The sequence below is a fragment of the Eurosta solidaginis genome, chromosome X, assembly GCF_040869045.1.
Source record: "Eurosta solidaginis isolate ZX-2024a chromosome X, ASM4086904v1, whole genome shotgun sequence".
Lineage (NCBI taxonomy): Eukaryota > Metazoa > Arthropoda > Insecta > Diptera > Tephritidae > Eurosta > Eurosta solidaginis.
This window is the reverse complement of record NC_090324.1, coordinates 38,344,307-38,370,604: the sequence shown is the minus strand read 5'-3', so window position 1 is coordinate 38,370,604 and position 26,298 is coordinate 38,344,307. Positions and strand designations below refer to the sequence as shown.

General features: G+C 39.9%; 1 long non-coding RNA gene across 1 annotated transcript; it reads right to left on the bottom strand.

The window, feature by feature from the left end:
* Positions 1-1,811: 1,811 nt before the first annotated feature.
* Positions 1,812-23,303, bottom strand: LOC137234563 (uncharacterized). Its single transcript, XR_010947819.1, has 4 exons — positions 23,166-23,303; positions 22,873-23,103; positions 2,092-2,281; positions 1,812-2,029 (listed from the first exon to the last, which is right to left on the bottom strand). It is a non-coding gene; the product is annotated as an uncharacterized lncRNA (long non-coding RNA).
* Between the last annotated feature and the right edge of the window lie 2,995 nt (positions 23,304-26,298).

Below are 26,298 nucleotides of genomic sequence, written 5' to 3'. Positions count from 1 at the left end.
GCACAACGTAGTACTGTTGCACTGGGTCCCAGGCCACAGGGAAGTACAGGGTAATGAGCAGGCGGACTCTAGTGTTTAGTTTGTTGCGTCCCTCCCACAATTATGATTTTGCTGCGTTTGCCGGAAAAGAATCTTTTTAGGACGGCCATACCCTTGTCAGTGTGTCACGTGCAAGGGATGGTTGCATCGGACAGGTTGCTCTGGGCTTGATCCCAAAACCCAACGTCCTCGTAACTTTTACAAATCTTTTGTGGCTTCTTGTTGTTCACGCCCTCATTACATTATGAGAAAATACGGCACCTGAGAACACAGCCGTATGAAGCTGAAAAACACAAGCAGGTCCTGAGTGAACTCCACAAACAGGCGTCGGACTTCTATGCCAGGAATTGCCCGGTGAATCCTGTACTCAAAGAAAAAAAACTAGCAGAGTAGGAACGCACTCTCCCTAAGGAAAGGGAGTCACTCTAGCCCAACTTCGATCTGGATACTGTAACAGGTTAAACTCTCCAGAATTAACCCCGACATAAAAAACATATGTCCTGCTTATAATGTGTCCCCACATGACACCAACCATCTCTTTAGCTGTATTGTGGAATCAACGCCTCTAACACTCCTCTCATTATGGTCCACTCCTGTTGAAACTTTCTGTTTCCTTGGACTCCCGTTAGAGGACATTGATGACAATTTGTGATATGTCGCACCTATTGGCTGGGGCAAAGCACTGCTACAACAAGAGCAGGCGGACAACCCGGAAAGAGAGGCAGGAACTGCATGAACCATCGATCCCGATCCGTTCCTGTCAGTTGGCTCACAGGGGCATTTCTTAGGAGAAGGGGGGGGGGGGGTGGGGGAAGAGAGAAGAACACTGGAGCAATACGCCAGGTTGAGACAATCTAAATTACTGTTAGGAAGTTATAGCACAAGTCGCTACAGGGCAATAATAGACCTATCTAAAGATAACCGAAGAATCCCAAGAGCTTTCTTACAGGGCATTATAGACTGAGCAGCCGTATGCAGAAAGTGGGCATACTATCGAATAACACATGCCGATTTTGTGATCGATCAGCAGACGGCGGACCATATCCTCCAAGAATACGAGGCAATCTCAAAACGTAGGGCTAAGTTTATGGGCTCACCATGGCCAGTGCATTCCCACATTTAATCCCTCAAGCCAAGAACTCTGCTAGGGTTCATCAAAGAAGTCGGCTACGATGAGGTGCTGTGAAGGAGATGTGCAAGTCACTGTGCAATCCTCAATAAATTATCTATCTACGTTCCGGTAACATGCACTATTGAGGTACTAACCCGACCATCTCCGGAACTATTGATATGACTACATTGAACCTTCTAGGGATTGAATATTAATAATGACCGCAATGCGAAAGTCTGCTAAAATTTACCATTCTCCATGGAATGCTGCATATATAACTTCCCACGTTTTGAATCAGTAATGAAAAGAGCAAAATTTACTAAAATTTTAACTGGTTGTGGGTAAGGTGTTGATGTCCTCTCTTAACGCAATGTAATGGCAACGGCGACGCAGGGAAAATAATAAAAATCCTATAAATCTACTGATCATAATTAATTAATCCCTCCCTTTCTATGCAGTTGTATGCATACATACATATGGGTTTTGTTCTCCAAACGCTATTTAAAGAAATCAATTGGTATTTACATGAACTTCGAACTCTTTGGTATTTGCCTTCTTCAGTTCATTATCAACAAAAGCATGACAAATTATCACTAACAAATTCAAACATGTTGTTTATATATTTAATATGGTAGGCAATTTACTTACCCTTTCTGGTGCGATGATCCTGGACAATCGGGCCTGAATAGACGAGATTTATTTTGCTTTAACATAGCGTGCTTAACGCGAACCATATCATGTTAGGGCACAATTTCGATTATGCAACCAATCAAAGAAATGTCGTGCTTGTAATACTGCTATGATAGCAGCAGCAGCTCCCGGTGGCGGCACATAAACAACAGTTGCATGCGAATCAGTTGCATTTTTTGCTTCGGCTACCTATTCAATTTTAATTCACATTACATTATCTACTATTGCAATTTTTAATCAATATAAATTACCGAAGCAAATACTGGCAAACCAAGATGCGTAGTTCCACCCTTTTTTGGGAAAATACATCCAACCAATTTTGTACCCTATTCCAAAGCATGTTGGTTGTGGAAAGTACCTTGTTTACCGGTAAATCCTTGGCAAATGACACGTGAATCTGAATTTAATTATAGGTTTCTTGTTGTTTTGGCATATCCTGAGCTGAATCGCACCCCGGCAGAGATGATATATATTAGAATAATATACCATTTTTTTATTATTTAAAAATACACATACGTATGAATAAAAAGGAGAGAGTAAATAATATTGCTTTGGTTGTAGCGATAAGGACACTCCCCGGGAGCGATTTAGTATGACCACCTGAAACCTTCTAGGCCATCCCGTCGATTCTATACAACTTTCAGATTCTAAAAACGGATTTCGACACGCGTCTTTTGATACCACCTTTGTTTAGGTTGTGCACTGTCTTGAAAACGTTACCTTTTTTAGCTTTGGAAATCGAATCTTCCAATTCCAATTGGTTGCAGAGGACTTGGCTGCCTCTAGTTAATGCGCCAGATTAATTTAGAAGTGCATAAACAGCTAACACACGTCACACTTAAAAGCCCGTAGCACAAGCACTTTTTTAGTTTTTTAGTTTAATTACCACAATTATAGTTTTTCATCGTTTTAAAATGTTTCCCGGAATAATTAATAAATTGTCGTATTAAGATGACGCTGTCATTTCGATGACAGCAAGAAACGTCGATGTGTTAGTGGAGAGCGAAAAAAAATTTGAATGTGTGGGTGAACTAGTTACCTCCGGCTTGTAGGGAAGTGGGTAATTGTGCAGTTTAGGGACCCCACCTTATAATTGGGCCTTTTTTTTTTGAATGAGGTATCAAAAGACGCGTATTCACGTGTAGACTAAGAATCCGAAAGCGGAAGTTAACCCTTTTTACCCGTTTAAAAGTTATGTGCGAAAAACTCGTTCGTCTTGTACATATTGTTCCCGCACATTTACAAACTTTTAAGCGCACAAATCACATCCTGTTTCTTTTTCGATAGATTAATACAATTTGATATTCACGAATTGGTGAAAAAAATTTGTCTAATTTCTCTAATTAATATGCAATTAGGTAATAAAAATACAGAAGATTCACTGTAATCACTTGATTCGTTGTTGAAGTTAAACACCTGATGGTGAAGAGTGCTGCCAGATGAACAATAATAGAAAGTAACTTAACAAGAAATTACTCTTGCTTTTCTCAAGTCATCTGCGTAGAACACCCTTAGCCGATCCAACACCGGCTGCGCCATGCACAGTAATTATGCATAGAACACCTTTCTGCATAGGCGGCCTTCGGCAGGGCTTATTAAAAAATAACCCTGGGCTACGCCATGCCAAGTCCGAATGTGTGGTATAACCGTGGCTACCGCCACGGTGATGTCCTTCTCCGCAGAAGGCATGGCGTAGCCCAGTGTTATTTTTTTATAAGCCCGGCCGAAGGCCGCCTATGCAGAAAGGTGTTCTACGCAGAATTACTGTGCATGGCGCAGCCGGTGTTGGATCGGCTAAGGGTGTTCTACGCAGAATAACTGTGCGTTTAGGTAAGCGTTTTTTGAAAAAAAAAAAAAATTTAATTCAAGTGTTTTGTCAATAACACATTTTTTCGACTTATTATTCGATCTATGATAAGTTAGCAATAATTATCCCATAAAAACATAATTTTATTATAGAATTTTCTTCTAAATATAGATGTTTTATATATCAAACAAAACTTTGTTTTATTACCTGCTGAGTTGGCAACTGTTCACTTTCATATGTTTTCATTTGGACAGAATTTTTTTGCAATAATTGTGTTGATATTTTATAAGTAAATTAGTGAAATTTAACATAATTTTTTCGTTAATTCGTGCAAGTTAGATTATGTTAATATACCAAGTATAAAAACTAAAGTGATGTGTGCGCTTAAAAGATTGCAAACATGCGGGAACAATATGTATCACACAAACCTGTTTTTCGCCGATAACTTTTGAACGGGTGAAAAAAGTTAACTTCCGTTTCCGGATTCTTAATCTAGACGTAAATGCGCGTATTTTGATATCTCACTCGAAAACTTTGGCCCAACTTTAGGATGGGCCCCTAAACTGCACTACTACCGGAAAGTGTAATAAACAATTTTCCAGAACTGGTGACAATGTTGTTGTTGTTGTTGTAGCAATGCTCGCCCCAGCTAATAGCCGCGACCGATCACAAATTGTCATCAATATGCTCTAACGGGAGTCCAAGGAAACTTGCCGTTTCAACAGGGGTGGACCATAAGAAGGCGTTAGAGGCGTTGGTTCCACATTACAATTAAAGGGATGGTTGGTGTCATGTGGGGACACATTGCAAGCGGGGCATACATTTTGTATGTCGTGGTTGATTCTGGATAGGTAAGAGTTTAACCTGTTACAGTATCCAGAACGAAGTTGAGCAAGAGTGACACGCGTTTCCCTGGGGAGTATGCGTTCCTCTTCCGCGAGTTCTGGATATTTTTCTTCAAGTACTGGATTCACCGAGCAATTCCCGACATAAAGGTCCGGCGCCTGTCTATGGAGTTCACCAAGGACCTGCTTGTGTTTTTTCGCTTCATACGGCTGGGTTCTCAGGTGCCGTATTGCCTCAAAATGCTTACGGAGATGACTCCTTAGGCCCCTAGGCGGTGCTGGTTCGTCAATCAGATGTCGGTTGGGATGCCCAGGTTTCTGGGTATTCAACAGAAACTGTTTGGTCAGCATCTCATTTCTCTCCCTGATGGGGAGTATTCTCGCCTCATTATGCAGATGGTGTTCTGGGGACATAAGAAGACAGCCCGTGGCGATTCTGAGAGCAGTATTTTGGCAGGCCTGTAGTTTCTTCCAGTGGGTAGTTTTTAGGCTTGGCGACCATATGGGTGACGCGTAGCACGTAATCGGCTGGCTAATTGCTTTGTATGTGGTCATGAGCGTTTCTTTATCTTTTCCCCAGGTACTGCCAGCAAGGGATTTGAGGATTTTACTACGGCTCTGAATTCTTGAAACAATTGCGTTTGCGTGCGCACCAAAATGTAGATCCTGATCAAACGTCACACCCAAGATTTTGGGGTGTAGGACAGTCGGTAGCGTAGTGCCATCGACGTGGATGTTCAATATGGTCGACATTTGGGGCGTCCATGTTGTAAATATGGTCGCGGAAGATTTAGTCGGTGACAATGCCAGGTTTCGCGAGGCGAAAAAACTGGAAAGATCAGGGAGATGGCCGTTTATTTTATTGCATAGCTCATCGATCTCTGGGCCTGGGCCTGTGGCCATTATTGTGCAGTCATCGGCGTAGGAAACGATTGTGACTCCTTCCGGTGGTGAAGGTAGCTTAGATATGTAGAAATTAAACAAAAGTGAGGATAGGACACCACCCTGTGGCACCCCTTTTTTAATTCTCCTTGGTTTTGATGTTTCGTTCCTGAATTGCACCGATGCCTGCCGACCACCCAGATAATTTGAGGTCCACCTTTTAAGACATGGGGGAAGTGTAGACCCTTCCAGGTCTTGCAGTAACGAGCCATGGTTGACCGTATCAAAGGCTTTTGATAGGTCTAGCGCTACGAGTACTGTTCTATGGTGGTGGTATTGATTCAAACCGCAATTTATCTGGGTGCCAATGACATTTAGCGCGGAGGTAGTGCTATGGAGTTTTCTGAAGCCATGCTGATGAGGGGCTAGCTGCAAATGTGCTTGGAAATAATGGAGCAAAATGGCTTCAAGCGTCTTTGCCACTGGCGATAGGAGAGATATCGGACAATATGACTCACCTACGTTAGCTGGTTTCCCAGGCTTTAGTAGCGGGACCACCTTGGCCATTTTCCATTTCTCGGGTATGACAAAGGTGGAAAGAGACAGGTTGAAGACATGCGCTAAATATTTGAAACCCTCTTTCCCTAGGTTTTTAAGCATCGGCATGGCTATGCCGTCTGGGCCCACTGCTTTGGATGGTTTAGCGCGGCCAATGGCGTCCTCAACCTCTCCAGTGGTGATGGTGATTGGTGACGCGCTTAATTTGTGTTTATGTGCGTGTCTATTGGCTCTCTGTCTATCTTTGTCGACCGTAGGATGCATTATATATTGTCGGCAGAAAGCGCTCGCGCATCTTTTCGCATCCGACAGCACCTTTTCGCCAAAGGCGATGGAAACTTTGTCTTTTTGCTTAGTCGGATTCGATAGGGACTTTACGGTGGACCAAATTTTACCTACACCGGTAGAGAGGTTACAACCTCTTAGGTACTCTTCCCATTTCGCCCGCTTGTGTTCGTCCACAAGCAATCTGATGCGTTGGTTTATATCCCTTATTTGGGGGTCGCCTGTATCAAGCTGTCTTATAAGGTCGCGTTCCCTCGCTAAGCACGCGGCCTCCGTCGGGAAGTGAGGCCGGATTTCGGGAATTCTCCCGGCGGGAATGAAATGTGCCGAGGCGGAAGGCACGCTCCCCTTGGCGGGCATCAGTCGGGATAGGGAGGGCAGCAAAGCTGCTGTCTGTTGCGGATATATATTCTTCCCACTTTCCTTTTTTGAAGTTTATGAAAGTGCGTTTTTCGGTGACGATGAAGTCGGCGGTACGCTCGAACGAAATAAGTATGGGCAGGTGGTCGGATGCCAATGTTACAATCGGCTGCCAGTTGACGCAGTTTACGAGTTCTGCGCTCACGATTGAGATATCTGGCGAGCTATGACAGCTTCCTACCATACGTGTGGGGGCGCCTCCGTTTATTGTGCAGAACATCGTTTGTTCTATTTGATCCGCCAACATCTCACCCCTACTGTCCGCCCGCAAGTTTGAATGCCATAGGTCGTGATGGGCATTGAAATCGCCTAAGATAATGCGATTGTTGCCAGTGAGTAAGGCCTCGCTTAGGGCGGTATCCACTGGGGCAACAGGTGACAGGAGGGATGTAGGTGTTGATGATTTATAGATTTCTAGAGGCATCGCCTGACCGGACAGATAGGCCTTGACGTTCTAAGACATTGTCCCTGCGGTCGATGCCAACAGAGGATAATATGCCAAAGTACTAAAGAGGAATTGTGTCGGAAAGAATTATCGGAGTGAATTTAATTTAAAATGAAAGTAAATGAAGAGGGGCAATACAACTTTTATATATTTTTTTTACTACGAATATTCCTATGTTATTAACATTTGCGTGAATAAAGAAACTAATATTTCTCTATACTAACTGTAGTATGTATACATAAAACCAGTACGCGGTTGCATTTTATCAGAGTTGCCATAGTAAAATTTTATTATCAGTTATTTGTATGCAATATTTTACTTTTGGCAACTCTATTCGATCGTTATCGTGTCGTCATCACGGTCGTTAAAAAACGAGCAATGATAGGCTGATGGTGGTCCGCAAACGCATTGCAAAGGAGTATTGTTAGATTAGATTAGTTTCGATTATTTAGATTATTTATTTATTACGGCCAAAAGCCTAATTCGTAAGTTAGAAAATATTACAGTTTTTTATCTTATAGCTAAGGTCTTACAATATTCATATAATTTTGTTTTAAATACTGTTATTTGGTTGCAACTTTTTATATCCGTAGGCAGATCATTGTAGAAAATGTTCATTTTCTAACCCTTGTAGAAAATGTTCTGTTGATCAATTTCAGTTCTAAAAAACGGCAATTTGAAATTTTTCTCCTCGTATTTATGTTGTGAGTTTGCTCAACTAATGCTATATTTTTATTTAAATACTCAGGTACATTTCCATGTTTGATATTAAATATGAATTTCATGGAGTGGAAAAAAATCTTTTGTTTCACACTTAACCAGTCTAAAGTCTTCAACATATCAGTCGTTCGTGTATCTCTAGGTTTCTGAAGAATAAATCTCATGCATCTATTTTGAAGCTTGTCTACTTCTTTATCCGATATTATGAATAGAATGGACGGGCAGTACACGAAATGCGGTTCTATATCTGATTTATATAAAATTATTTTGTACTTTTTTTGAATGAATTTAGTTGTTCTCTGCATCACTCCTATTTTATTTGCAACTTTTTTAATTGTATAATTTATATGATCTTCAAATTTGAGCTTATTATCAATTATTATTCCTAAGTATTTTATACTGTTAACTCTTTAGAGTACTCCAACATGAAGAAAATGGAACACGTAATCCAACAATTTTTGCAGGGTACCCCTCAAAAAACGCGAGTACTCCATAAATAATGTAAAGCTGGAGTCATTGGTGCCGTATGTCGTATCGCTGTATCCGTATCCCTAACGTAATCAGCTGTTTATCGTTACGACGGTTAACCAAAACCCAATGGTTGGCTACGATACGGTTACGACCTTAGCGGCACCAATAATCGATTGCATTGATTCTCATAAGTTTGGTCGAATCAGCTGTTAAAAGGTTACCGATACGGTTACCGCTAAAGCACCAATGTCTCCAGCTTAAGGGAAACTCCTTTGGGAGTATAGGAGTGTTCCAAAACTAATCTGTATTCATACAAAAAATGTGCTCCAATTAACATTGCGATGTCCTAGGAGAGGAGTAGGTGATCCCACTCTCGCTTTGTTTGTGAGTATGCCATAGAGTATAGACATGAGAATACTTTCCAAAGTACTTTCACTGTCGTACTCCATAGAGCACCCACAGAGGATCATATGCCAAAGTACTAAAGAGGAATTGTATTGTCGGAAAGAATTATCGGAGTGAATTTAATTTAAAATGAAAGTAAACGAAGAGGGGCAATACAACTTTTATATTTTATACTACGAATATTCTTATGTTATTTAGAATTTGGGTGAATAAAGAAACTACTATTTCTCTATACTATAGTATGTTATAGTTGGGTCGTTTCGTTTTGAACTTGTTCAATTGACCGGGTCGCTCAACTGAACAAGTGCACTAGATCTTAGATTTCGGTTCTGTTTGTTCTTTTAGTTCATTTGTTCTTTTAGTTCGTTTTATCTAATGTTATTATTTCTCTCGTCTCGTTCGCGAACATACATACGTAAATTCATACATACATACACAGAAATTCACAGTGAGCACGAATGTCGATTATGCCACTTACACTAAAGATATGTGTGTGTGGCACTGCTACAACAATATATGTATGGACTATTTATGAAAAACATGTTTTGCAAGAAACTAATTATTACATTTATTAAACTTGAAAAGTTCATATTTACAATTTGTGTCTGTACTCTTTCAATTTCCTGGATCTTCCGAAATTTGTAACTTGTTTTTTTGAAGTTAATTATACATATATATATTAACTTATTTATTCTTAACACATTTAAATATACCTACACGAAGCATTGCCGCATACACACCCTAATCTGTACTTGTTGGTTTTTCCGCGGGGAGAGCAAAAGTGAACAAATTGGCTTGAAAAAAAAGAACAAATGAACAAAAAGAAAAACTTGTTCTTTCATCAGAAAAAGAACGAAAGATTCGAATCTCTGAAATGAACGAAAAAGCACAACTATATAGTATGTATACATAAAACCAGTGCGCTGTTGCATTTTATCAGAGTTGCCATAGTAAAATTTTATCATCAGTTATTTTTATGCAATATTTTAATTTTGGCAACTCTGTTCGATCGTCATCGTGTTGTGATCACGGTCGTTAAAAAACGAGCAATGATCGGCTGATGGTGGTCCGGAAACGCATTGCAAAGGAGTATTGTTAGAGTACTCCAACATGAAGAAAATGGAACACGTAATCCAAAAATTTTTGCAGGGTAGTTGTGTGCGTATCCGGGGATTGTCGCTTGCCCGGCCACCACACAAGCAGAAAGCATCAAGCGCCATTTGTATTGAAAATTCGTAGCGAGCAGACGTAAACATGTCATCGGATGACGATTTTTTATTGGTTGTAAATTTTGCGAATTTTCATAAACATTTTTCAACTTTCTTCTAAGAATTTTTAGAATTTTTTCGAGTATGGAGTTATGTAGCTTATTCAATTTTAATATAATAAGATGCTCACCTTAAGCCACTAAGAAAATTACCTGATTTTTGGCAATTTTTTTCCATCCGACCTTTGCATTCGTAGGTTTCAATAAACCGCAACGTAAAATCTTTTTCTTCCGCGAAGTTGCTCATTGCACGTTCTCACAAAACTCACACATTAATGCTTGTCAACCACGTCGGCCACGATCAAATAGACCAGCTGTCAAGCGAAAAATTCTAAAAAATTTTGATTTTCATCAACGCGAAGCCGACAACAAATACGTGTGAACACGACATCGCCCGATACGCACACAACTACCCGTTGCTATGGTAACCTTCGAGCAAATTTGTGCGTTGCCCGGCAGCTTAAGAATCCACGCAAAGAATATTTTGTCGCTACGTGTCGCGTCGCTTAGTATGCACTTTTTTCCTGTTTTGGGAATTGAATCTTCCAATTCCAATAAATGGCAAGAGGACGCATAAAGTGCCTCTTAAATCGCCAGGTTAACAAACGTATAAGGGTAATATACTTGCAACATTTAGACGTGCCTAAGCAGCTAACACATGTCACAAAGTAAAAACCCGTAGCACAATTTTTTCCGTGTAATTGTTAAATATATGGCTTGTTGCCATGTGCTTTCTCAAGATTTGTGATTCATCATGAATTATATTTTTATGTCGGTATTATAATTTCACTCCCATCCAGCAAGAGGTACCCCCATCATGCCCAAGCCAGTGGCCTCAGACATCCTCCCATTGTTATAGAAATATTAATTTAGTCATCATGTGTCGTGTTGATTTGTTAAATAATTCAGCGCTTTGGGTAATTTCCAGTGGTGACTTGTTTTCTTTATGTAGATTATAATTTTTTTAATTGTAAAGTTGTAATTCCAATTGTAGAAATTTGCTTAATTGTGAAGTTGAAACCAGGTTAGACAAGGTATGCGCCTGTTATAGTTGTTATGTTATGCTTATTTGCTAATATTTACATAATTTTTTTTTTTTTAATTAATTTTCATCGTTTAATGAATTTAATTTAATTAATTTTTATACAATGTTTCATGTATTTGTATTAAATGTTGATTAAATTATGTTGAAACCAGATTAGACAAGGTACTGTAATGCATTTGTTATATTTGTTATGTTATACTTTTTTTGCTTTGTAACACCATTTTATCATACAATTATGATAGTAGCAATTATAGGTTTCGAAGTTTCTGAATATGTTTCACTTTAAACCCTAAACAGGCATAGTTCAAATTAAAGTTTACACAATCAGAAAATATCGCTTGAGGGTAATTGCAGGGACGTATGTGTTGTAAGTATTATTGACGGACTATTTAGTAAAACATTCTTGGATTGACGTTCGGCGCTTTTAGGGAACAATATTTTACTTCCTTTATATTAGTTTAATCGTTTGTTCTCCCGCCGCGTACGGACGTGTTTTTAATCGCTCTCATATTTTCACATATTCTTATATTTTCTTTCGTATCAAATTGTCAAATGGATGAATTTTGTAGAAACCCTACAAGACAGGTACCCGTTACCTAATCGATTACTTAATCGTTACCAATAACTTGATCATTGTTTACTATATAGTTTGGCAGCTTCATTCGAAGTTATGTTGCGAATAGAGTGGAAGGCACTCGCAGGCCGTGAAAATAGGCACTCGAATGGAGTGGAATGAAGAACAGTACGAAGACCAGAGTTGCATTGGATCAATCGTTGCATCAATATTAAAGATAAATTTAGAAAAAAATAATAAAATACTTGAGTATAAGCAAACATTTTCTTTCAATTACTGCAATTAAGGTGTCCTAGATGCTATATATTCCAAAATTATAACATTTTATGTCTGTTTAAAAATTTAACTTAAATTTCCCTAAGATTTCCGTAATATGGCCATTAGTGATGTTTGTGTATGTGTGCAAATTTTGAGCGATCAGCTGTTAGTTGCGCTACTTGGTAAAGTTTACAATGAACTTGGTCACCAATTATCGTCTTAATGACTTTTACATTGCTGTCGTGAAAAAGGTAACGCATGCGCTCTCTCAAAATAGTGTACGTGTGACTCGCTTTTTCGCTCTTACCTATTGTGTTTTCTACATTCCTTCTCGCTCGATGTTATTTACATTTTTAAGTTACTTCATTAGGTATGTTTTCGTTATCGCTAACCAAAACATATGCAACAACAACACGGGTAACTGGCCTATCGGTTACCCGTACCGGTTACCTTCTGTCAATTCGCTTTTTATATGAATGAAACGCGTCCCTTTTGTTTAAATAATATTTAATTATGAATAAATTATGTATGCAATGGTTTTTACAAATAATTTCCTTAATTTTCTAGTAAACCTTACATATGTGCATATTTATATGTTCAAACTACATATGTAAAGACATAAACTCATTCGTAGTCGTGCCCTTTCTGAAACCATTTCGAAGCTCACACTGATGGTGCTCAATTTTTCCTGCGCGGGTGGTGTTGTTAGTATCAGTTTGCATAGATATGAGTGTTGTAGATATAATACCGGAATATATGCAGCCCCATTTCGTGCTATCAAAGTCGATTTGCAGGTGATGTTGAGCCTTTGAACTTGACCCTTTCCCATAATATGCGTGGTAGGGCCTTATATGTGATACTAAAAGGCCGAGGGACAGTTGTCGCAGTTTTCTTGTAGTTTGAGCAAATGTACGTTCTTCTTACAGCCACAGCTGGAATATTGCTATGCCCACATCGTCAAATCGAATTACCTAGAATGAAAAAGAAACGAATATCAGTAAGGATAGATAATAAGTTTTTAATATAACCGGAAGTGCTTAATAAATACAAGATACTCAAGGGGATTTCAGATAACCAGAATCACGACCTGTAAAGTAAATTCAAGTGAACCTCCACCATGCCAAGGCATCTTCCGGTAGCGGGGGTACCCGAAGATTATAACAAGAGATAATTGATAGATGTTGGGGTAATAGATAGTTAATTAGGCGTGCTACCATCAGAAAAACGAATAAATGCAGATGACTGTTTAATCCATTATGCGAAGTTCTTTGAATGGATGTGCAAATTGAAACGGGCAAAGTACTGCTAAAACTGCTTTCCCCGAGTAACCCGGGAACGAATTGATATGACTACGTCTATTCTTCTTTAGCAGCAGTGCCGAGCACCAATTCCCTTTTGGACAGGAAAGTACACGTTTGGTTGTCTCTAAGTTTATCATATGCCAGTACAGAACTAATGTAACCAACTCGTGGGTTTGCTTTCTGGATAGTGACTGACCATTTATTAATTCTCTTCGTACATTATTCTTATTACTAATTACATTTTGACTTCTATTCTTAAAGGGTTGCATTTTGTTACGTTCGTATACGCACATTGTTATACCCTATATATGACACTTCTCCCCCTCCTTAATCCTTCACTTATTTATTAATTCATATGGCATTAGTGCAAGGATTAAGCTTCCTTGCTTATAAATCTAAGTACGTTTACATTGATATGGAAAATAGAACAAATGAAATTCATGACTATTTATATTTTACATTTGAAATTATGATTGTCGGAAACGTAGTGGTATGTTCCGTGTTCGTTTTGATTGTCGACGTAAATTGTCACCTTCAATGTTAACTGGGGTCTCTACTGCCTCTCTTATTTCGACTCCTTTATTGGCTTCCCCTTCCGGGTTTGACGCTCCTTGCGTTGTCGGCTTTGGTGGCGACGACTCATTTATCAATAAAGGCTGTGATTCCTGAATCTGGCTCGAACCTAGAATGAAACTTTTATCTTGGTTAGGATTAGGATATACAAACCGATATGTTGTAGGTTTCGAAGCAGATGTTTGGGCGTCCTCTACTTCCAAGCTCGTCTTACTGCCGATTTTCCTTAACTGATCAACGTGTCTCTTCCAAATACGACCATCGTCTAATCGAATACTGAAATGTAACTCTCCTAACACCTCAATAACCGTTCCAAAACGCCATTTTTCCTTTGCCAGGTACTCGCGTGCCGCCACTCTCTCTCCGATCGAAAATTTTGATTCTACAATTTTACGTTCGCTCGGCTTTTCTGCGTTTTGTGGTAGTAGTAAATCTATGCGCGATTTTATTTGTCGACCCAACATAAGCATAGATGGTGACTTCTGGGTAGCTGGATGAATTGCCCTTCTATATGCGAGTAGGATCTTTGTCAATTCGCAATTCATGTCTACCGCTTTGCATTTCGAGGCTCTAAGTTTATTTTTTATCGTTTGGACAAACCTTTCCGCCTGGCCGTTGGTTGCGGGATGGTATGGAGCTCCCATCTTGTGGATAATCCCATTCAATTTCAAAAAATTTTGGAATTCACTGGAAACGAATTGCGTTCCGTGATCGCTAACAAACACGTCGGGGATTCCAAACGTGGAAAATATTTCTCGGCATTTCTGAATCATGATACTCGTTGTCATGTTCGGTACAATATGTACTTCAGGCCATTTACTGAAAGCGTCGATTAAAATGAAAAGGTATTTACCCATGAATGGTCCTGCAAAGTCCGCGTGCACTCTTTCAAACGGTTTCTTTGAGATCACCCAGCTGTGAACCGGCTTTACTGGCTTTGCGTTTGGCCTAGAAAGTTGGCACTCTGAACAATTCGAGAATAGGTCCTCAATGTCTTTGTCCATCCTGTTCCACCAGCAGTATGCTCTTGCCAGGCTCTTCATCCTACTAATTCCAAAATGCGCACAATGTAACTCGTCGAGAATTTTGTTTCGTAAGGGTGCTGGTATATACACTCGTAAACCTCGCATTAAGCAACCGTGTTGTAGACTGAATTCTGTTTGAGTGATTCCAAAACGATGTTTTGGGTCCGCATCTCTTCCCAATTTCAAACATTGTAGCAGAATCTTTACTTCGTCATCCTCTTCAGTTTTTTTTCTTAACTCGTTGGCTGTAACCGGTAGATTATCTATCATCTCCTGCTCGATCATGTCTACCTCTTCTATCTTTCCATTAATCTCCGAAATCGGTAATCGCGACATTGCATCCGCATTAGCATTATCCTTGGATCGTTGTAATCGAATTTCAAAATCGAAATGTGCCAGAAATATTGCGTAGTGCTGCATTCTTGTGGCTGACAACAGGGGCAAGCCCTTATGCGGTGAAAATATTTGTGAAATCGGTTTATTGTCCGTTACTAGTATAAAACGTTTACCATACAAGTACTGGTAAAATTTGCGAACACCGAAAATAATAGCATATGCTTCCTTATCAATTTGACTACACTTTTGCTGCGTTTTGTCAAGGGTCTGCGATGCAAATTGCAAAGGTTTCTCCGAACCGTCCTCATAGACGTGGCTGAGGACCGCACCTACTCCAACGGGACTGGCATCTACAGCCAATACCACCGGCAGCTTTGGATCATAGTGTGTTAAAAATAAACTGGACTGCATTTGCTCTTTCACTTCAGCGAATGCTTTTTCGCAGTTTTTGTCGAATACAAATTTTACATCATTTTGTAGCAGCTTATTTAGCGGATAGATGATGTTGCTCAAGTTTTTTACAAAACGGCCATAGTAATTAATTAGGCCCAAGAACGCCCGTACTTCATCTTTGTTTGTAGGCTTTTTCATTTTTTGTATAGCATCCACTTTGCTTTTGACCCTATGTATACCACATTCATCAATCACATATCCGCAATATTCTATACGGTCTTTCATAAATTCACACTTTTGTATATTCACACGCATATTGTGATTGTGCAGTCGTTGAAAAACTGTGTCTTGCCGAAAGATATGTTCTTCATCGTTGGCTGCTGTGATCTTAATGTCATCAAGAAATACCGACACTCCGGGAATATCTCCCACCAACTGTTCCATTAACCGGTGCCACTTAGCGGGTGCGCTGGCAATGCCAAACATGAGTCTCGTGGGTTGATATAAACCTTTGTGAGTGCTCAGCGTCATAAATTTTTGATCATCCGGGTGCACCTCTAATTGTAGATATGCACTCGACAGATCGATCTTGGAAAACTTCTTTCCACCTGACATTTTGGAAAATAGCTCATCGATTGTGGGCAATGGGTGCTGGTCCACTACCAAAGCTGCATTAAGGGTAACCTTGTAATCCCCGCAAATCCGTACGCCACCCTGTTTCTTGGGTATTACAACTAAAAGTGTTGCCCATTCACTCTGTTCAACTTTCACAAGAAGCCCCTCTTCCACTTGCCTGTCTATTTCCTTTTCCACCACATCGTACAGTGGAAAAGCCACCCTTCGCGCTCTTACAAACTTCGGTGTAGCATTCGGCTTTAAGTACAATCTGGCTTGCATGTCTGTTATTTTACCTACTGTAGGAGAAAAAACTTCGGGATATTTGCCCTGTCGTATATTGTTTACGCTTTTTTCGTTAACTTGCAGTAACTCTTCCACAGTTTTTTCCACTGCTGTGTCTATTTGATTTATTTTCTTTTTCTTTTCTTGAAAACACACTTTTCGTAAGTGCCCTCGTTTCTTACAGAAATGACATTTTGCGTCTTTGTATGTGCACTCTTTCGCTGTGTGCGCAGTGTTGCCACAGCGGAAACATTGGTGCTTTTCTTCTTTACCATCATTTGATGACTTTTTTATGTTACCTTTTGTTTTACCTTTGTATCCGCTTTTTCTTTCAACCATTTTATTTACCCCTTCTTTTGCACCTTCTTTAATCTGCAGTTCTGCACCTCCCTTTTCTGCCGTTTCGACTGCCATTGCTAAATTAATGGCTTGATCTAGCGTGAAGGTTTTTTCTTCTAAAAGTCGACTTTGAATTCGTTGATTTGTTAGACGAAACACAAATTGATTCCTCAATGCAGTATCTAAATATGCACTAAAATTGCAACCTACTGCCAATCGTCGAAGTGCCGTGATGAATTCTGTGCACGACTCACCGCCATTTTGTTTCCTGGAATTAAACCTGTAGTTTTCCAATATCTCGTTAGGCTTAGGGTCGAAATGGTTTTTTAGCATTGATACCAATTCACCGTACAGAGGATATTGTACGTATTTTCTCCAATGTAATACAAAAGGAGATTACGCCGGACTTCGGCGGAGTCACTTATTCCATGAATTGCCATTGCAGTCTCTAATCGCTTTACCCAACGCGAAAATGTAGTAATTTTTGCGTCGAAGGCTTTGAAGTTAAAAATATTTGTTCTCGCATTAGTGTTATTGACCGCCATGTTGCTCGTTGGCGCGTTTTGTACATTAGCGGTGCTTCCTCCCGTATTGTTCGGTGATTCGGTGGGCATACTCCGATAAGCTCTTCAGCTTGATAAATTAGCACACGTGTTTTTTTTTTTTTTGTCTCGTCGCCAGTTAATGTAACCAACTCGTGGGTTTGCTTTCTGGATAGTGACTGACCATTTATTCATTCTCTTCGTACATTATTCTTATTACTAAATACATCTTGACTTCTATTCTTAAAGGGTTGCATTTTGTTACGTTCGTATACGCACATTGTTATACCCTATATATGACAAGAACATACTTGTTTGCTGGATCTGAGCAGTACATCTAATTCTCCCAGATTTTCTGGGCTCAGCGAAGGTATCCTCCTGAATGGTGCATGTGTACCCTGCTGCCTTGCCTGGCCGCTCACCCAACAACACCAGGCACGAAGGAACTTACCTTGCGACACCCAAAGTGCACTCATGCTTCTCATGGCTCCAGCGGCTTAGTGGGCTTAGAGTATAGCCGTGGTAGCTATGCCTGTCGTAAGAGGCGACTAAAATACCAAATTGATTCAAGGGGTTTTGAAAACCCTATCAAGAACCAGGACCTATGTTATAAAAAAAACTCCGTCCTCTTGACAAATACTAGAAGCTTCCTAGGATTTAAGCCACTTGCTGCTTCTAGATCTGACAGCTTTATCACTCCTAATAGCTGGAGCCTTAGCCTGGCAAGCGCAGGGCACGATATTTCTCAGGGGGCCCGGTATTTCTCGGGGGGGGGGGGATCCCGCGATTTAGAGGTACTAAGACATTTTTTTTTAATTCAGGAGAGTCTTTAGTTGTTCCATGTGGAAATTTTAAGCCGAATTTCAAAAGCAACGAATATTGATAATGATTTTTTACCTGGTCCCTCGAACAGTGAGGAGACAATAAAAACATCAAACAAAAATATATGTTTACATGAATCCGAAATCGTAGTTTTCGTGGTAACACTGATGGAGTTTCATCTTCAAAAAGCCTTCCAACAATACCACCAACTCTGTATCAAAGTCTAGATTATTTAAACGACTTCGATATCGGTACCGTGAATAATGAGTTTTTGCGATCTGAAGAAGTCAACGAAATAATTCGTCGAGGTCATCAAAAGTGCCCTGTTATTTTTCCACGTGATTGTCATGACAGAATCTTGCCAAATGGAGAGAAAGTGGAGCGTCACTGGTTGGTGTGGAGTGCCAGTAGCAATGCTTTTTATTGCCTACCATGTCGTCTGTTAAGCACCAATACTTTAAATCGACCTAAAATTTGTTGTCCTGGCGAATATTCGAAATTCCAGGTATGGAAGAAGCTATACACTAAACTGCCATCACGCGAAAATACTGAAGATCACATTAAATGTTATATTCAATGGCGATCTTTACAAAACCTAATTCGAAGGAGGCTACAATTGATACACTTATCAATGAACAGCTAATCACTGAAACTCAAAAGTGGAAAGAAATTTTATATAGAATTTTGGACACTATTTTTTTCCAAAAAGCGAAAGGATGGACATTTTTTGGGCATCTAAGATAATAAGCCATTATGATCCGATACTTAGAGATCATTAGGAGAAAGTTAGGATTTCACAATAGCAGCACAAACGTTTACAAGTTCACTATCTTTCCCCAGACATTCAGAACGAGTTTATAGAAATTTGTGCAAAGCATGTGAGGGAAACTATATTAGATCAAGGCAAGAAAGCTAAGTATTTTGCTATTATCGTTGATGCTATGCTTGATGAATGCTCGTGATGTTCGTGAATTGTAACCGAAAAACTGCTCAGAAAATCGCTGATCTAATTTGCCATACATGATTGAAGATTGTCGTGCACAAGGGTACGATAACGGCGCCAATGCACAAGGGTACGATAACGGCGCCAAAGCACTACGTCACATTCTCGACAAAAACTCGAATGCTGATTACTCGCCTTGTGCAACCTGCAGCTATGATAGCGTTTTCTTTTCTGGATAAAGTGTTACGCAAGCGTTGTTGTTCTATTCTAAAAAACAGGCAACGCCTTTACGGGGTATTTCGTTCTTTTGTGAAAATTCTTGCCTGCTCGCAACCCAAAGGCATACACTTTTACCCTGTATAAAATGGAGGTGTGGCAGTGCAACTTTGTGAAACTCTCAATTCGCTCTTAAGTTCCACATATACTCTGTTAATATGAGTGAATTTGGTGAGTTGAAATATTCTTTGTATGCACTATAAATGAGTAGAGTATTACCAATTACTTAGGCAACAATTTATTTCAGAAAAGAAAACGCTATCAATTTATGTGGTGTTGATGCTGCAGAATGTTGTACGGCTGCAATTATTTTCTTCGGCAGCACTCCACAACGATGTGACATCCTCAAAAAAAATGTAGCTCTCTAGCTCTCTTCTTAGTATTTCAGCCAAAAGCCAAATTTGACTGCGCAAGCATACGGCGATGTTACCGGCATTCTCAAGTACATCAACAAGTTCGAATGTATCTTGCTGTCCTCAATTTGGTTCAAAACCCTACCATTAATGAAAGAAGCGTGGTCCTCCAAGCGAGAGACGCCACCACAGATGTTGAGGTCCGACATCTAGATGACTTATTAGCTGCTTTGAAGTTGATCAGGAACCAATGGGAAACAATTTTAAACGAATGCAAAACAGTTGCTATTCAATTGAACATCTCGCCAAAGTTTCCGGACATTCGAAAGAGAAAACCCAAAAGGCGTTCGGAAGATAATTTAAATGAGATGATTACGGATGATTCAGAGTCTGATTTCAAAAACAATACATTCTTGGTGATCGTTGATTCGGTAATCACTGGCATTACTGAACGATTTGCAGCTATGAGAAATTTGAACGAAAAGTTTTCCTTTTTGTGGCAATTTAAGACGTGGATGAAACTACGGTTCGGGCGAGCGCAGCAAAATTTGTCGAAAAATACAAGTCGGATATTTCTAAAAGCTTAGAATTTGAAATAGTTCACTTGAAATACATTTACGAAGCAAATTTTGATAAAGGTCTGTCACCATTGGAATTGCTAAATGCCGTCTATTTTCAAAATATGTATACAATTTCCCCCCAACTTTTGTATTGGTTTACGTACCTTTTGCACTTTACTTGTCACTGTATCTAGTGCACAACGTTCCTTCAGCGTCCTTTCAACAATGAAAGACTTTCAAAGATCGTGTTCATCTAAAGAGCGAGTTTTAGGACTTGCCACGCTTTGTGTTGCATCCATTTTGGCAAGACAGTTTTGATATTATTATAAAAAATTTTGCAGCGAAAAAAGCAAGTAAAGCCACTCTTTGATATCCGAACATTCTATATTGAATAACTTAAATTTATAATCATCATTAAATTTATCAGAAATGTATGAAAATGTTACCAAATAACTAGAAAAGATTATTTGAAATAATATGTGGCTCTTAAAAGAGAATTTTATTTCTACGTTACAATAAAATAAAACAAATAGTAAATATTCTGTGTTAATTTTATTGTCAGCTCTTAGCCAAAAATCATTTAGTTGATGTGGCAAACTTTTTTTTTGATGTAATCAATCAATAATGATTTATGAATGAAACATCATTGATTCACGTTAATCAAATGTATTAGTGAATTTTTTATAGGGGGCCCGTAAATTTTTTTAGTCCCGGGCCCAGATTTTCTCTCTACGGCCCTGATTCGAAGACGCCAGAGGGGATTGAAGCCAGAGTCTCCGGACCCAGAGCCAAAATATCAGTACCTCTGAAAGCACATACGAGCAGCTTTCTAAGCTGAACCTTCAGCGCTGGCGTTCGAAATAAAGTCAGCACTGGTCCTTGGGTGCACAACGTAGTACTGTTGCACTGGGTCCCAGGCCACAGGGAAGTACAGGGTAATGAGCAGGCGGACTCTAGTGTTTAGTTTGTTGCGTCCCTCCCACAATTATGATTTTGCTGCGTTTGCCGGAAAAGAATCTTTTTAGGACGGCCATACCCTTGTCAGTGTGTCACGTGCAAGGGATGGTTGCATCGGACAGGTTGCTCTGGGCTTGATCCCAAAACCCAACGTCCTCGTAACTTTTACAAATCTTTTGTGGCTTCTTGTTGTTCACGCCCTCATTACATTATGAGAAAATACGGCACCTGAGGACACAGCCGTATGAAGCTGAAAAACACAAGCAGGTCCTGAGTGAACTCCACAAACAGGCGTCGGACTTCTATGCCAGGAATTGCCCGGTGAATCCTGTACTCAAAGAAAAAAAACTAGCAGAGTAGGAACGCACTCTCCCTAAGGAAACGGGAGTCACTCTAGCCCAACTTCGATCTGGATACTGTAACAGGTTAAACTCTCCAGAATTAACCCCGACATAAAAAACATATGTCCTGCTTATAATGTGTCCCCACATGACACCAACCATCTCTTTAGCTGTATTGTGGAATCAACGCCTCTAACACTCCTCTCATTATGGTCCACTCCTGTTGAAACTTTCTGTTTCCTTGGACTCCCGTTAGAGGACATTGATGACAATTTGTGATATGTCGCACCTATTGGCTGGGGCAAAGCACTGCTACAACAAGAGCAGGCGGACAACCCGGAAAGAGAGGCAGGAACTGCATGAACCATCGATCCCGATCCGTTCCTGTCAGTTGGCTCACAGGGGCATTTCTTAGGAGAAGGGGGGGGGGGGGGGGTGGGGGAAGAGAGAAGAACACTGGAGCAATACGCCAGGTTGAGACAATCTAAATTACTGTTAGGAAGTTATAGCACAAGTCGCTACAGGGCAATAATAGACCTATCTAAAGATAACCGAAGAATCCCAAGAGCTTTCTTACAGGGCATTATAGACTGAGCAGCCGTATGCAGAAAGTGGGCATACTATCGAATAACACATGCCGATTTTGTGATCGATCAGCAGACGGCGGACCATATCCTCCAAGAATACGAGGCAATCTCAAAACGTAGGGCTAAGTTTATGGGCTCACCATGGCCAGTGCATTCCCACATTTAATCCCTCAAGCCAAGAACTCTGCTAGGGTTCATCAAAGAAGTCGGCTACGATGAGGTGCTGTGAAGGAGATGTGCAAGTCACTGTGCAATCCTCAATAAATTATCTATCTACGTTCCGGTAACATGCACTATTGAGGTACTAACCCGACCATCTCCGGAACTATTGATATGACTACATTGAACCTTCTAGGGATTGAATATTAATAATGACCGCAATGCGAAAGTCTGCTAAAATTTACCATTCTCCATGGAATGCTACATATATAACTTCCCACGTTTTGAATCAGTAATGAAAAGAGCAAAATTTACTAAAATTTTAACTGGTTGTGGGTAAGGTGTTGATGTCCTCTCTTAACGCAATGTAATGGCAACGGCGACGCAGGGAAAATAATAAAAATCCTATAAATCTACTGATCATAATTAATTAATCCCTCCCTTTCTATGCAGTTGTATGCATACATACATATGGGTTTTGTTCTCCAAACGCTATTTAAAGAAATCAATTGGTATTTACATGAACTTGGAACTCTTTGGTATTTGCCTTCTTCAGTTCATTATCAACAAAAGCATGACAAATTATCACTAACAAATTCATACATGTTGTTTATATATTTAATATGGTAGGCAATTTACTTACCCTTTCTGGTGCGATGATCCTGGACAATCGGGCCTGAATAGACGAGATTTATTTTGCTTTAACATAGCGTGCTTAACGCGAACCATATCATGTTAGGGCACAATTTCGATTATGCAACCAATCAAAGAAATGTCGTGCTTGTAATACTGCTATGATAGCAGCAGCAGCTCCCGGTGGCGGCACATAAACAACAGTTGCATGCGAATCAGTTGCATTTTTTGCTTCGGCTACCTATTCAATTTTAATTCACATTACATTATCTACTATTGCAATTTTTAATCAATATAAATTACCGAAGCAAATACTGGCAAACCAAGATGCGTAGTTCCACCCTTTTTTGGGAAAATACATCCAACCAATTTTGTACCCTATTCCAAAGCATGTTGGTTGTGGAAAGTACCTTGTTTACCGGTAAATCCTTGGCAAATGACACGTGAATCTGAATTTAATTATAGGTTTCTTGTTGTTTTGGCATATCCTGAGCTGAATCGCACCCCGGCAGAGATGATATATATTAGAATAATATACCATTTTTTTATTATTTAAAAATACACATACGTATGAATAAAAAGGAGAGAGTAAATAATGTTGCTTTGGTTGTAGCGATAAGGACACTCCCCGGGAGCGATTTAGTATGACCACCTGAAACCTTCTAGGCCATCCCGTCGATTCTATACAACTTTCAGATTCTAAAAACGGATTTCGACACGCGTCTTTTGATACCACCTTTGTTTAGGTTGTGCACTGTCTTGAAAACGTTACCTTTTTTAGCTTTGGAAATCGAATCTTCCAATTCCAATTGGTTGCAGAGGACTTGGCTGCCTCTAGTTAATGCGCCAGATTAATTTAGAAGTGCATAAACAGCTAACACACGTCACACTTAAAAGCCCGTAGCACAAGCACTTTTTTAGTTTTTTAGTTTAATTACCACAATTATAGTTTTTCATCGTTTTAAAATGTTTCCCGGAATAATTAATAAATTGTCGTATTAAGATGACGCTGTCATTTCGATGACAGCAAGAAACGTCGATGTGTTAGTGGAGAGCGAAAAAAAATTTGAATGTGTGGGTGAACTAGTTACCTCCGGCTTGTAGGGAAGTGGGTAATTGTGCAGTTTAGGGACCCCACCTTATAATTGGGCCTTTTTTTTTGAATGAGGTATCAAAAGACGCGTATTCACGTCTAGACTAAGAATCCGAAAGCGGAAGTTAACCCTTTTTACCCGTTTAAAAGTTATGTGCGAAAAACTCGTTCGTCTTGTACATATTGTTCCCGCACATTTACAAACTTTTAAGCGCACAAATCACATCCTGTTTCTTTTTCGATAGATTAATACAATTTGATATTCACGAATTGGTGAAAAAAATTTGTCTAATTTCTCTAATTAATATGCAATTAGGTAATAAAAATACAGAAGATTCACTGTAATCACTTGATTCGTTGTTGAAGTTAAACACCTGATGGTGAAGAGTGCTGCCAGATGAACAATAATAGAAAGTAACTTAACAAGAAATTACTCTTGCTTTTCTCAAGTCATCTGCGTAGAACACCCTTAGCCGATCCAACACCGGCTGCGCCATGCACAGTAATTATGCATAGAACACCTTTCTGCATAGGCGGCCTTCGGCAGGGCTTATTAAAAAATAACCCTGGGCTACGCCATGCCAAGTCCGAATGTGTGGTATAACCGTGGCTACCGCCACGGTGATGTCCTTCTCCGCAGAAGGCATGGCGTAGCCCAGTGTTATTTTTTTATAAGCCCGGCCGAAGGCCGCCTATGCAGAAAGGTGTTCTACGCAGAATTACTGTGCATGGCGCAGCCGGTGTTGGATCGGCTAAGGGTGTTCTACGCAGAATAACTGTGCGTTTAGGTAAGCGTTTTTTGAAAAAAAAAAAAAATTTAATTCAAGTGTTTTGTCAATAACACATTTTTTCGACTTATTATTCGATCTATGATAAGTTAGCAATAATTATCCCATAAAAACATAATTTTATTAGAGAATTTTCTTCTAAATATAGATGTTTTATATATCAAACAAAACTTTGTTTTATTACCTGCTGAGTTGGCAACTGTTCACTTTCATATGTTTTCATTTGGACAGAATTTTTTTGCAATAATTGTGTTGATATTTTATAAGTAAATTAGTGAAATTTAACATAATTTTTTCGTTAATTCGTGCAAGTTAGATTATGTTAATATACCAAGTATAAAAACTAAAGTGATGTGTGCGCTTAAAAGATTGCAAACATGCGGGAACAATATGTATCACACAAACCTGTTTTTCGCCGATAACTTTTGAACGGGTGAAAAAAGTTAACTTCCGTTTCCGGATTCTTAATCTAGACGTAAATGCGCGTATTTTGATATCTCACTCGAAAACTTTGGCCCAACTTTAGGATGGGCCCCTAAACTGCACTACTACCGGAAAGTGTAATAAACAATTTTCCAGAACTGGTGACAATGTTGTTGTTGTTGTTGTAGCAATGCTCGCCCCAGCTAATAGCCGCGACCGATCACAAATTGTCATCAATATGCTCTAACGGGAGTCCAAGGAAACTTGCCGTTTCAACAGGGGTGGACCATAAGAAGGCGTTAGAGGCGTTGGTTCCACATTACAATTAAAGGGATGGTTGGTGTCATGTGGGGACACATTGCAAGCGGGGCATACATTTTGTATGTCGTGGTTGATTCTGGATAGGTAAGAGTTTAACCTGTTACAGTATCCAGAACGAAGTTGAGCAAGAGTGACACGCGTTTCCCTGGGGAGTATGCGTTCCTCTTCCGCGAGTTCTGGATATTTTTCTTCAAGTACTGGATTCACCGAGCAATTCCCGACATAAAGGTACGGCGCCTGTCTATGGAGTTCACCAAGGACCTGCTTGTGTTTTTTCGCTTCATACGGCTGGGTTCTCAGGTGCCGTATTGCCTCAAAATGCTTACGGAGATGACTCCTTAGGCCCCTAGGCGGTGCTGGTTCGTCAATCAGATGTCGGTTGGGATGCCCAGGTTTCTGGGTATTCAACAGAAACTGTTTGGTCAGCATCTCATTTCTCTCCCTGATGGGGAGTATTCTCGCCTCATTATGCAGATGGTGTTCTGGGGACATAAGAAGACAGCCCGTGGCGATTCTGAGAGCAGTATTTTGGCAGGCCTGTAGTTTCTTCCAGTGGGTAGTTTTTAGGCTTGGCGACCATATGGGTGACGCGTAGCACGTAATCGGCTGGCTAATTGCTTTGTATGTGGTCATGAGCGTTTCTTTATCTTTTCCCCAGGTACTGCCAGCAAGGGATTTGAGGATTTTACTACGGCTCTGAATTCTTGAAACAATTGCGTTTGCGTGCGCACCAAAATGTAGATCCTGATCAAACGTCACACCCAAGATTTTGGGGTGTAGGACAGTCGGTAGCGTAGTGCCATCGACGTGG